Source organism: Protopterus annectens, chromosome 7.part0, assembly GCF_019279795.1.
Source record: "Protopterus annectens isolate FY-2018-M chromosome 7.part0, PAN1.0, whole genome shotgun sequence".
NCBI lineage: Eukaryota > Metazoa > Chordata > Ceratodontiformes > Protopteridae > Protopterus > Protopterus annectens.
Genome location: NC_056739.1, coordinates 1,470,452,562 through 1,470,466,046, shown reverse-complemented (window position 1 = coordinate 1,470,466,046; position 13,485 = coordinate 1,470,452,562). Strand labels below are relative to the sequence as shown.

The window sequence follows — 13,485 nt, the reverse complement described above, 5'->3', positions numbered from 1 at the left end:
TGCTGGGGTTGGGAAATATGCCATTCTCTAGTATTCTGTTGATGTTTGTTTTCTCTTTTCAATTGATGTTTTAGGTTTAGATCTTTTTAAGCAGACGCACACAAATATCTACACACAGACATATACACAGCCACACACCCACACATGATATTATATATATATATATAATATACAATATATCGTATGTCTGTGTGTTTTGTATAAAATATAGTTCATTAAATCAAACTAAAATCCATTAAATGACAAAACATAAAAAAAAAAAAAATCATTGAACCAAAACTGGCTCAAAATACAAAAAGAAAAAAAAACGTTTTTACTGCTTCTCCTCCTACTTGTATGTCAACTGAGCTATCACAACACTGGGGAAAAGGGAAATCTCATTTTCCCCACCAAATACTGATCTTAAAGTATGTTGGATCAAAATTAAGTTGACAAACCCAGTTTAAGTAAATGACGTTTGTAAAAAAAAAAAATGCACCCTATATGTATATTTCTCCCTAATGCTGGAAAAACATATTTCTGGTACATAACTGACTACAGAATTCTGAAATGTATTCATTGAAATTGACTTGCACTAGCTGGATTTTGAATGAGACAAGTAGTTCTACATGTCTCAGTTGGAGGTAATTTCATGTTATCTTTAGTTCCATTATAATGCATCTCTGCAGGTGCCCACCCTTGAAAAGAACATTTTTTTTTAAATAATTTCTTCCCTCTCCTGGGGCTGTTCAGTCCTTGACTGAAAATTGACCTGGATTTGTCATTACTTTCTAAACTATCTTGATTCATTTATTCTTTCTATACAAGTTATATAAACCTAAACTGAACCTCAGAAACTTGACAAAAAGACTATCTCCCAAAACTACTACTGTTACATGACCTTCCTTCCTATCAGCTATTACTATTTTGTTAGCACTGGTTTTCCTTGTTTGACTTGTTCTGTCTTAACCACAGGCTTTTCTCACCTCTTATAGCTTTGCTTAGCCTGTGTGGTTTCCGTTTTCCCAATAATTTGATTAATGTATTATTGCAGATTGATCTTACATTTATTTTCTGCATTTTGCAGTAGATGCTATAGTACTATTTCCTGCTTACAGTTGCTGTGATCTTCACCCACATTCTACTGAGTTGCCTTCCTGTTCTTCCAGTAGTCTTCATGTTTTTATTTTTTACTTTGCCTGATATGCATTACTGCATATTTTCAGGTTTTGTCATATGAATAATGTGCTAAGTTTTTCCAAACGTTTATTATGGAAGGACCCCCCCCCCAGATGACAAGTTAAATAAAACTTCTCTTGATTGTAGGTGTGCAACCAGTCTGAATTAAGTTCAAAGCAAGTTTAGTCACTTTGTGTCATTGGTTGGGGCTCACGTTTTCTATTTTGTTGCATAGAATAAGTTCACCATGGTGAACAAGTTGTTTTTAATGTACTTTCCCATTAAGGGTCCTGCTGAGGGAGTGCCAGTAACATGAAGGGACTATGGTTTTCAATCACATAGCCTGGATTTTTTAATAATTCTTTTTTCTCTGCATTTCAGATAAGGGGACTGCTCATTTTTAGACTGTATTTCCCAGATGTGGGAGAAACGGCTGTTAAAGTGTATACAGAAAAAAAATATCATAGATTCCTCCATTTCTTCATTCAAGTTTGGCAAATGGTATATGGTTTGATTAACATCTTACGTTTTGGATGGAGAAGCCTCTTCCCAGAGCTTTACTACTTGGCATTGCCTGAATGTTTGTGTATCTTGCTCTGATCAAGGCATTCACATTAGACACATTTACTTATTTATATTTGTTAACAGGGTAATGTCCGTCTGGGCCAAGTAGCCTATTTTCAGCGGAGACCCGGGGAGAGAATCTCTGAACAAAATAGTTAAAAGTTACAACAAAGTAAATACAATAATTATTGGAAAAGATAAAAAGTGGATTTAAAAATTATATAATTGAACATAATATATATCTTACATTAAAGCATAATACAAAGATTTGTAGAAATTACAAAAAAGGTTAGAGAGTATAAATAACAGCAGATAGTAATAATTGTCCTGAAACTGTACAAGAGTATAGCCAGTGCGTATTAGTGTTCTTTAAGTAGTACTTTGAACTTATGACTGTCTGGGTTTTTTAGAATGTGTTGGGGAAGTGAGTTCCATGTATTGGCTATTTTGTTTGAGTAGAGGGAATCTTTGTAGAAGTTATTAGATTTAGTTACCTTTAGAATTAATTTGTCAGATGATCTAAGGGATCTGATGAAGTTTTGTTGAACTAGATAAGTGAGAGCAGGGCAATTGTTTGATCTGTGGATTAGACTCTGAGCAGTGGTTAGTTGGTTGACAGATGACAGGCTAGGTAGTTCAGTCCATTTGAGATGATGTAGGGCATAACAATGGTGAGACTTACGGGGTAAATTAATGTCAAATTTAGCTATTTTGTTATAGCAGCTTTCTAGGTTATTCAAGTTAGTTCTGTACAGGTTGGTAAAGATCTGAGAGTAATAAAGGAGGACAGATAGTAGGTGAGATCTGGAAATAGCTCCTCTGGCTTTGTTGATAAGAAAAGATTTTGCCCTGTAGAGTGAGCCATGTTTACAGTGAACTTTTTTAATTATGAGGGATATGTTTGTTGAATTTTAGACTATCATCTATGGTAATATTGACATGGGTCAGTTTAAACTGTAAAATAAGCAGTGATTTAACTCGGGTAGCAATGTACTTAATCTTCATAGCACTGTCTCTAAAGGAAGAGAAATAAATACTCAGAGGTTCTGATGACCACTTTAGGGCTGGCTTGCATTTTTGTCTCCCCTTTGTTTTAAAATGTAGACTAAAAGCTTTCCAGGTTTGTTTCTCATGACCCACAAATGGAGCATTTTTTTTCAATGCATAAGCAAAACATTGGTTTCTCTACACCAATCTTCATTGACTCTCAGAAAACTAATGCAGTCACATAACTTCTGGGGAGGAGGTAATACAGAAAATTGCTTTGGGTTCACATATGTACTTAGTGGTTTCATATTTAAATATTAAAGGGCCAGTATATCAGGCTTTTAAGGGCTTCAAAGGGTCACTGCTGTAACTGATAACTTTATGCAGAGTCGGTGGTATAATGACTAGCATACTCACCTTAGGTGCAGAAGGGTGTGGATTTTATTCCCACACCTTAGAGACATGTTTTGCTGACACTTATGTGCAGCATTGGAGGGTGGGGGGGAGTGCTACACTTACTTAGTGTGTTGTCCTTCAGATGAGACATTAAACCGAGGCCTCATCCACCAGAGTTGGTGGGAGCCCTTTCCTAACTAGTATCAGTGCACTTTTTTTCAGGAATCAGCTAGACTAAATGTTAACAGACCAGATCAGTCCATTTATGAAAACTGCATATACTAAACCTCTTGGCAATCTTTAACTCTTGCTGCTGAAACCCACTGGATTATTTCTGTGCAAAGTAACTTTCAGTAATGAGTGTCTTATGATCAAATGTAAGGTCCTCACATTGTGTGATGAATCTCTTTTGCAAAAAATTAAAAGGATCATGTAAACAATGTATGTAGAACAGCAGGTAAGTGTACCTGAGTTAATTGGACTGGGTTTACTTAAAGTATTCTGAGAGAACACTTAGAAGTACAGGATAATGAAGACATCTCTTTGGTAATTCCAATACACAGAATTTTGTTGGATGTGGATAGTTTAGTACTCTTGGTACATGGTCCAGTAAATGGATAGGTGCTGTGGTCTGAAACACTGCCAGAATGTTTTCATTTCACCACATTCATGATGTAAGAACTCCCAAAGGAAGCAAGTGGCATACTAAAGCAAGAACCACAAATTTGAAACCACACAGTGCTATGCCACACAAAACAAATATAAATAGACCACTGTAATAATACGTTTTCCAAACTAAATATAATGAAACTTCTTCAGAACAAATGTAATTTTAATTGTGTAGTGAAGGACTTTGTGGTTCCTTTAATAATGTAAGGAAATTGACAGATGCAGATGTATGTAAATCTCAATCTTGTGGGTAGCTGTGCTGGAGATTTCATCACACACATTCAGTACTGAAGAAGATGAATGGAGAAGTTATGCAGCACTTTCAGTGGGATTGCCGCAAGTTTCGAGGGCCCACTCATCCAGTAAGATGTCCGTTGACATGGCAGAGGTACTTACTGTGAGATGACCAGATAGTGAGTAGACAACTTGATGTAGTTCTTGAATGACTATACTTCCCTGTGTAGCTGTTTCAGTACCAGGATTGCAGGGTATTTGAAGCACCTCCACATTATTCTGCAGCACACAATCATCTCATAGAAAACGATTTTCTCCTTCACTGTTAAAGATAAGTGCTGAAGTATACAGCAAATTCAGAAATCATAAAGCCTCTCCCCTCCTTGGTTTTTCTGACTTCCAAATTACGGAGTTTAAAGTTTGGTTTTTCCTAATAGGGGTTATCTGACTTCCAAATTACGGAGTTTAAAGTTGATTGTGTATGGAAGGTTGTCTACCTAGGGTAGAGGCATTAAGGTTCGATGAGAGTGATTTCCGTAGATGTGCAGATTGGTAATGTCTTGTTGAGAGAGCTTAAAAAAGACTGCAGCATTCCCTCTTAGCTTTACATGCACCACCCATCCTGACATTATTAGAGCGCTGTCTGTTGTACATGCCTTCCGTATACCCCCCCTCCCCTAACATTTTTTTCTTTGTAAGTGTAGTAATTTGCTTCTTGGTGGTAATTTCTTACACATGATATTTCTGGACTTGTGAAGACAGGTTTACCACAAATTTCTTAAAACTGATCTGGATGATGCAATTTTCATTGTCTGTTTTAGTATTTTAGTAGCCACATTGGCAGCCTTCAAATCAGCCATGCCTGAGACCACCCTAATCATTAAAAGCATTATTTTGTTGAACTTTTCCTATTCACTGGAGCTTTTGGTATCTAGCAAAAGTCTGCAGAGTTACTGTTATAGTACAGTCAGCTGGAGCTGTCGTTTTATACTAAAAATTCAAATTTCCAGGTCTGACTGGATAGAACTGATATAAAACCAGCTACTAAAGCAAACAAATGCACTTTAGCATAATTCACACATACCTACATTCTGGTATGTTGTTCTGAGCATCTTTTGTTAGAATAATTTTCTTTGCTGTACATTTAGTGCAGTTTGATTGATGCCAATGGCGCACCTCCAGCAGTACTTTCCTTGAATTCATTCTCTGCATGACCATCTTGATCCATTGGGTGGAGTGTAGAGATCACACACACTATGCATTTATTTGTTTGACTCTCTCATAAGCAGACTGAGTGATTCTGCAAGACTAATATGTTTGATTTTCCATTACAGATAAAGCTATCACTGAAGGCATTTATTATATTAAAAACTGAATTAACATCAAAGTAAAATTTAATTTGTCCTTGCACTGAGTTTCATAATGTACAGAGAAGTGAACTGATTTTAGAATATACTGAAACCATTTCTTATATATGGGAAACATAGCCTTGAGAAGTAAGCTTATGTCTATATTTGAAGACTTTCTTTCCAGCCGCTAATTTTGAGTGAGAAAATGTGAAGCATATAACAGATATGGGGAAAACTATGCAATGTGATGATGAATGTTTTGGTTCTGGCAGTTTGGAGTAAAGAATAGCTTCTTAACTGTGCAGCGTTGGGATGAATTGGCAGATAAGAGTAAATAATCATGGTTTAGCTACAGGAGCAGCATCTCTCTGCAGGATGTTTGCATACATCAGTGTCTGATCAGAGGTCTTTGACTGTATTGCTATGTAAGACACACACTTTGCAGATGGAATCTTTGCCGATGACATAAAGATGGAGAGAGTTTCTGTGACTGAAAGGGTTATGTTCCTTGGGATTGATTATGGGTATTTCTTAAGAAAGTAGAGCCACTAGAATAGTACAGCTGTTCTGGCTTGTGGACACTTTCAAATTGCTTCTGTTGCCATCTCTCTTCTCCATCTGCACAGTCTGTATTGTATTAAACACCTTGCCTCAGAATTGTATTATTGAATACTGTAACCAAGAATGTCAGTTTCTAATTAAAATAGTACTCTCTAATTTTGTGTAACTTTGTATTTATCATTTGAATTAGTTCTATACTGAACCACTCAGCATTATAGAAAGACCAGCAAATATGTTTCAAACATTAAAATCGCATCCCCATCCTAAAGGACCTACCTTTGAGAACATCTTCCTCAATCATGAAAGGTTGCTGTACACTTTGTCAATTGTCATATCCATTACTGTGGGGCTTCACTTATCCTTGCATCTAGCACTTCATCCTGACTTTGTGTAACTAGACTTAATAAGTAATATCTATTAATACCTAGTACACTCAGCTAACCCAACATCTCAGCACAGAGGTATCTCCCCTTGATTCCATTATTTAATTATTTAGTTATTTAATTTTATCTCTCACTTTTATTTACCAGGAAAATCAAACTGAGCACAGGTCCCATTTTCCATGGTGGCCTGGGAGTAAGGCTCCAATGTACAAACAGTAATAGACACAGTGACACTAAGTTTGAAAGACAACAATATTTAATTGCATTTACAACATTTTTCATACGAGGGAAAACATTCTAATTTTGATAGCGTAAACAGGCAACCATATTATTGCTATTTTCAAAAGAAAGCAAAATGTCTTACAAGAGGCATAGTGGTGAGTCTGCCAGAGTTGAGAATTGGAGGACGGATAGTTAAGGGTGAAGGGGGGGGGAGTTACAGTGCAGGTAAGAGAAGGATATGGAGGAAGTGCTAATATGGAGCAGCACATTTAAAGAACCTGGAGTAAGTGAGACTTCAGCTGTAGTTTGACTTTAGAGAGTAATTCTGCCTTACTGTTAGGATGATGGAGTTCTAGGTTTTTACTGTTAGGAGGATGGAGTTCTAGGTTTTTGACACTTGATGGAAGTAGAGAGAAAAGCATGCAAAGTTAAATTCTGATGCAAGTAGCAGGTCTTTCTCCAAAGATCACAATCTTCTTGGGTTATATAGTTGTACAAAGTTGGCTAGAGATGGACAGTCATTTAACTTGTTTATTAGATTACGGATTGTAGGCAGTTGGGAGCACATGAGTTTGTGAGGTAGTTCAAGCCCACTGGAGGTATGTGTGATCTATTGGGAGGATGACTGCAAATTTTATGACCCTATTAAAGTACTGCATGGGTTTGTTTTGCTGCGTTAGTTGGATGTTTGTCAGTATTGATGCTATGTAGAGGAAAATTTAATGGTGATATGACATCTTGCAGTGTTAAGTATGTTTTTTTTTTCCAGTGTATGTTGAATGTAGAAGTCAAACTTGAGGTAGTCATCTATATAAACTTAATAGTTTGGTTTGTGTGACAAGCTCTATTTTGTTACTGCTGGAAGAGGTAATAGAGAAATATTCTTTTCTTTATTGTGAGTTGTTTGGGAGTGAAAAGAATTAGCTTTGTTTAATAAGGTTTAGGAAAAACTGGGAGGTAGTCAGACAGTTTTTTATAGCGGTAAAAGATTCTTGAGTCAGTTTTGGTAGGTAGTCAAGGCGGTTTGCTGCACTGATGATAGAATCATCTCTGTATTGAGCTAATGTATCATACTTGTCTGCTAGATCAAAGTCTTTAACAAATATCCTGAATAGGCTAGCTCCCCTTACATATCTTTGTGGGAACCCAACTGAAAAAGGGTGAAAGAATAAGACATCAGTGAGCCATTTTAATGTCTGGCGTCTATCAGAGAGGTAACTAAAAAAAAACAGGATGGAGAGGAAATGTAAAGACCTAAATGGGAGAGTTTTTGTATGAGTATAGGGTGGGAGACCATGTTAAAATCTTTGAATAGATCAAAAAAAGAGAGTAGATAGCAATTTGCCATTATTTGCCTGTGTTAATACTATTAATGAGGGCAATGAAGGTACTGTGAGGGGCAAAACCATGCTCTGAAGGGGAAAGGAGTGCATTTTGTGTGATAGTGAAGGAGCTGGAACTGAATTTACATAATTTACATAACCACATCGCCACAACAGTCAGGAAATCCTTCTATGTGGCACACCTCATCACTAAAGGATTTTCATCCAGAAAAAATAAGGTCATTGTCCCACTGTACTCATCCCTCATTAGACCTATTATAGAATACAATGCCCCGTTTGGTATGTACCTCTCAAGACATTTGCAACAACTGGAAAGGCTGCAGAAATACCTCACTAAAAGAATCACAGGCCTAAAGCAGATGCCCTACACTGACTGCCTTTAAAAAAAACTCCAGCTGTACTCTGTCACATATCGTCTACTCAGAGGCGATCTCTGCTTAACATACAAGGCCATGTCAAACCCAGAGCTGTTGGACATGCTACACTTAAAGAAATCCCAATCCCTCAGAGCTACATGCTTCAGGGATCTAAACCTTGTCATCAACATAAACAAAACATGCTGGAGTGATAGGTTCCTGACCCAGAGACTCCCCAGACTCTAGAATAGATTGCCCATACATGTCAAGCAGAGTGCCTCATTGGCCCTCTTCAAAAGGAACCTTGACGATTGGATGGAGAAAGGAAATTCACCCCAGGGATCACGTCAGTCGCCCTGATAGACAAGGGTCCAGGGAAGTAAATAGTGTGGGAAGAAATAGCCAGGGAATTGTTATGGCCAGGCTTGTATAGGCCCTGGGGCTGATAGCCTAGTACCAACCTATGAACCTATAAGTATTTTTGTTGTGGGACAGGATAGCAATAGGTCTATAATTAGTAAGTTCACTAGAATGGCCACCTTTGTGGATGGGGAGAATTTAACATTTGAAGGCATATAACATTCATTGATAGACTGGTTTATTAGAATTGAGGTTGTGTAAACTATGGTCTCTGCTGCCATTTTTAGATATTTGCTTGGTAGATTGTTTGGTGCTAGAGAGATGGATTTTAGTTGTAATACATTTTTATTATACCTGTGGGGACTTGTATATCGAATTTCTGGTCTGTGTTGTGTTCATGGCATTTTATTGTGTAGAACTGTTGATTAAGCAAGAGAATGATTTTAGTTAAATTCATTAGCAATGTCAACTAGTTATTAAATTTTGAGTGTGGGTGAAGGCTGTGATGAGTGACAAAAGCTGATTTATGGATAAACAGAACAATTTGGTTTAATAAATCAGGAGATGCAGTATTCATTAATTCCAATTTGTAACCACTAACCTCCTATAGTCTAGCCATAATGAATCATTTGTCACACCTCTGTGCACTTGCTTGCTGGTAACTGGGAAACTTTGCTTCAGTTGCTCATCTACCCCTCCTCTCTTTTGTCCATTTCCTTTTGCATATCTGTAATGTAGGTGCAAATATATATATATATATATATATATATATATATATATATATATATATGTGTGTGTATATATCATTTATTGTATTTTTAAACTGTTTTAAACTGCATAATACATCTAAGCTGTGGTGGTACAGCAGTAGCATTGTTGCCTCACAGCAAGAGGTTCTCCTGTTCGATTCTCTGCTGGATTGCCTTCTGTGTGGAGTCTGCATGTCCTCCCCACGGTCGAGTGGCCTCCAAAAGAAATGCGTGAATGGGCGTGCCTTCACTGAAGGTTGGTCGTCGGGCTGGCAACTCGGCACCATAAAAATCTACTGCCAATCATTAGTGGACCGGAGTTCCGCTGTGGTGACCCCTAACCAGGAAAAGCCAAAAAGAAAAACTGCATAATACATAAAGAAGCAAAAGAATTTCTATTAGTGAAATGGCTATATTTAAAATCAAATAGTGTGTTTTATGATAAAAATAATGTAAGCCATTTAACGTTAGCATTTTTCCACTAACCTAACTGTGCTGATGGTACACATTTTGGTGGTGGCACAGAAAATATTTTGCTCATCTATAAGGAGAAAAGCAGAATGAAGTTGTTACTAAGAGACTGGTGCAGGTAGATCGAGGGCACTTGTACAAAACCAGAAAATTCCAATTTTACAAAGGACAATGTTGGTGGCTGGAAGTTGATGAGTTAAGAGGCAAGAGTCATGTGATATCCACATGGAAAAAGCATGGCTTTCAGCAACACTGATTTGTTATATATTGTGTATGAAATACATAATCTTGTTCTAGTAAATATGCGTTGCATTCTTTTGTTAGAGAAGGTAGAGTTTGGATCCTGCTGCTACCCACTACATATATGTATAGAAAATAAATTACTTCTATAAAGCCTGGAAAGGACCTTGTTCTGATTTATTATATACGGCAAGGACAAATTAATGCATTATTTAATGTATATTATAGCTAATGTCAAAGTGAGCAATTTTTTCCAATTTTGGACTTAATACATTTCTAAAAGGTACTCTTTGTCTGCTTGTATCATAAAGAGGCTTCTGTGCTTTGTTAGAATGTGACAACAATGCTCTCCTTTCAAATTATTAAAGATGATCAAAGGTGTCTACTACTGCTATTCGCAGGACTTTGCTGATAACATATGCAGGATTTTATAATGTACTGTTTTGTGATGTAAACAAAGTTATGATTGGGTAACAGTTTATAACACACTTGGATGTTGAGAAATCCATGTTGAGAATACACAATAAGAAATTATGTTCAGTGCGATGATTGTTATTCTTTATAGAACATGGAGCTTCATCTGCTCCATGTACTGCCGATTAAAGGGGAAAAAAATCACTAAGTGTTTCCAGGCTTTAAAAGCTATAAAACACTTGGCAAGCACTGTCGGAGAGGTATTGTAGTGTAGTCTGTTATGATTACACTCCTTTCCATACCTGTCAACTGCTTAGATTTTCACAGGGCATTCAGATATTGCTTCATATTTTTCATATGTTCCTATTAAAATATTTGTTTTTTGGACAAACCAGTGAAGCTTTAAGTCGCTAAATGGCATACGTGTGAGTTTTAGCATTCTCAATCTTCAAATTACACAGATGAAAATAGTTATTTTAGCAATGCTCAATTTTTTTTTTTTTTTAAACCGGCAGTTAAGGACATGTTAAGAGTATGGACAGCAGCAGGCAGAAACAAATGTTTTGTTCTGCTGCTGTAATTTGCTAGCCAATACAGGCAGATGTCACTGCCTAGCATGGGACTTAACCTTAACATAAGCATGGGGTGCTTAACATTTAAGTGCTGGTGGTGCGTCATTCTGGACCTTAATTGGTTTGTCTTTTTCCAAATACTCTGTACCGTACAAGTCAGCTATATTCAAGCGTCTGTCTTTACAAAGAGCATGTTTATCTCATAAAACACAAGATTTGCCCCATCACATACCAGATCTTTAATCAAATTCTTTATTTTGAAAGAAAACTGAAAGGGATTTTACAATATTTAAAAAAAAAAAAAAAAAAAAAAACGAATTTCAAAATCTGGACTGTAGGTTTTGTACTGAAAGAGTGAAAATCAAAAAAATAGCAAAGGGGGACACAATTGCAAAATGTGGACTACAATCCACCTCCATCCTTTAATTTTCCAAGTTTAAAAATCATTACTTTAATGTTTTGACTCTCCATAAATCATGGTAAGCTAGTCCTTTGCTGTCTCCTAAGTTCCAAAATAGTTTAGAAGGGTGCCTTCTACAGTAATCTTATAAATAATCTTCTCTAAATGTATATAAGATTGTATGTGGAACCAAATAGAAAATGCACCAAACACCCCTGTATTCGAACTCTGTTAATTGCAGGAAAACACACCAAGGTTAAGCTCTTTAGTCTTTCACATTGAAGACTTCATCAGAATACAGATTTGAGAACCATCTTTATAACAGTACATGTTACATAATACATAAAATTGAGCCAATGATTTGGTAAAAAAAAATCACATGAAAAAATCACGTGAACAATATTAAACAAAATGTTAATATTAAAACTGACCTAGCTTGCTACAAATAGAAAACTATTATATATTAAATACCTTCAGTATATGTCTAAAAAACAGACACAGTAATCCATATAAAAATGTTAAAATACTTGGTTTCATAGATTTTTTTCTTACAGGGCTGGAAGAATAGTCGAGTAATTATTTATACCTGGTGGAAAATTAGCTGCTATTCTGAGTTGCCACACCACTCTTTTTTACTTAATGAATTCTTTCAGTCACCCCAACCCCCCAAATCTATGTCCACTGTATCAAGAATACCAAATTTAAAACCTATAAAATTGGAACAAGCAAGGGAATGCCTATATAATGCATTTGTATCCTTCTTTTGTGTCATTTATGTGCTCATAGATTCTGCTTTTCAAAGCCCTCTCTATTTTCCCAACATAGAATCCATTGCACGTTTCACATAAAGCAAGGTACACCACTGGGGTAAAACCATTACCTTTCTTAAATATAACCTTAGATGCTATCTTATTAGATAGGTAGGTTTGGGGTGCTTTAAAAATTTTACTGCATTGAGAGCACCTCCCAGAGGGTGTTGTACCACGACCACATTGTATCAGAAAATTCACCTTATTTTCCATAAGTTGTTTAATATTCATGCCAACCTTGCTAATAAAAACAGGTTTGTCTCCCACAGCAGTTAGAACATTATTCACCCTAAATATACCCCACTTCTTTTTTAATATGTTTTTCACTTCATATGATATAAGACTGTATTGCACTACACATGCATGCTCGAAAATCTTTGTTTCACCAGGATCTGTAGGGGGTATGTTAGTAAATGGGTGGTTCCCTAAGAGAGGCTTATATATTTGTTCTCATCCTACATATACCTCCTCATTAACGTGTTTCATCTGTTTGGGGTCATGATCTGCAGAAGGCTTAAGAAGCTGAAAGTGCTTATCTTAGCTGGGAATTTTGTGTTTTTTAACACTTTTATTGTTTTTCTTTGAATAAAGACTGTTTTTCTCACTGACAGAGAGCAAGCTCATGGTGGTGTACTTTGAAGACTTTCTTACATCAGGAAAGGAGTCCTCATACAATTTACTGTGTTGAGACAAGCAGCTTATTGCAGTGGCAAACCACATGATGAACATTTTTAAGCTGGCTGCAGTGCAGAGCCAACATAAAGAAAGAGGAAATACATTCTGAACGCTGGTGATTGAATGAGAGAGTGAACGACTGGGAATTATTGCTGCTTCAGTAAATCTTCATGCAGAGGTTAGGAGACATCAGTTACCATAGTTACAAGAAAACAGTGATATGATTAAACTTTAAGCATTAAAAGAAAAAAAATTGAGGATAGAGGCTGACATAAAATTTCTAACATTTTGAAAAGGAAAATATTAATGAAACAGTCTCGTACAGAAAAAAGGAAGAGATGGTGGTTGTGAATTCAGATGCTGTGAAGAAATTTAAAGAACTAGAGTAGAATTTTAGAAATCAAGCACTGCTAACCTTTGCATTTACTCAGTACTTCCTAAATTTAATTAAAGAAATACTGCTGGTCCATAAAAGAAAGGTTCAAATGAATGCAAGATTGTCAGTGTCATTTGCACTAAAATGAAGCTACAATGAGGGGAGGTTCATCCCCCTTTCCATTTTCAATCTAAAAA

At 36.3% G+C, this 13,485-nt stretch overlaps 1 protein-coding gene across 1 annotated transcript in view; it reads right to left on the bottom strand.

Annotated features, from left to right (window-relative positions):
* The window catches only part of EDEM1 (ER degradation enhancing alpha-mannosidase like protein 1), a 1,151,518-nt gene that overhangs the window by 1,136,399 nt on the left and 1,634 nt on the right, over positions 1-13,485 (bottom strand). The window lies entirely within an intron of this gene.